Source organism: Olea europaea, unplaced genomic scaffold (assembly GCF_002742605.1).
Source record: "Olea europaea var. sylvestris unplaced genomic scaffold, O_europaea_v1 scaffold1205, whole genome shotgun sequence".
Classification (NCBI taxonomy): domain Eukaryota; kingdom Viridiplantae; phylum Streptophyta; class Magnoliopsida; order Lamiales; family Oleaceae; genus Olea; species Olea europaea.
This window is the reverse complement of record NW_019229473.1, coordinates 217,429-218,385: the sequence shown is the minus strand read 5'-3', so window position 1 is coordinate 218,385 and position 957 is coordinate 217,429.

The following is a 957-nucleotide window of genomic DNA, read 5'->3' as shown; positions in this document are numbered from 1 at the left end:
TCTTTGTATGTTTAGAAGGAATCCTATTAAGTATCCTATATGCACTTAATAAAGCTTCACCCCATAAATTAAATGGCAATTTAGCATATATAAGCATGGCATTAATCATTTCTACTAAGATTCTATTCATTTTGTTCGGGTGTTCTAGGTACAGAACATTGGTGAATTATGTCATGTTGTTCACAATATAAATTAAATTAACTAGAAAAGTATTCACCACCTATATCACTTCTTAGAATCTTTATTTTCTTTCCTAGATGATTTTCAACTTCATTTTTATACATCTTAAATATGTCAAAAGCTTCATATTTGTGTTTCATCAAGTACACATGTATATCTAAAAAAATCGTCAATAAAAGTAATGATCATTTTGTTCGGGTGTTCTAGGTACAGAACATTGGTGAATTATGTCATTTTGTTCACAATATAAATTAAATTAACTAGAAAAGTATTCACCACCTATATCACTTCTTAGAATCTTTATTTTCTTTCCTAGATGATTTTCAACTTCATTTTTATACATCTTAAATATGTCAAAAGCTTCATATTTGTGTTTCATCAAGTACACATGTATATCTAAAAAAATCGTCAATAAAAGTAATGAAGTATTTATTTCCTCCTCTAGTTAACATGCCATTGAATTCACATATATCTATATGAACTAATTCTAAGATATTAGAGGTCCTTTTCACACTTTGATATGGCTTTTTGACCATTTTTTATTCTACACATGTTTTGCATTTATGTTCATTATTTTCATCATATGAAATCAATCACATTTTTTCATACGTTTCATAGTACTTTTACCAATATGTCCTAATCTAGCTTGCCATAATGAAAATAGATCAACAATTTTATTCATTTCCTTGTTAACGGTACAGAGTTTGACCATTCCTTCACTACAATAACCTTTTCGAACAAATTTTACATTAAGAGAGAGTACAAGTTTACCAGATT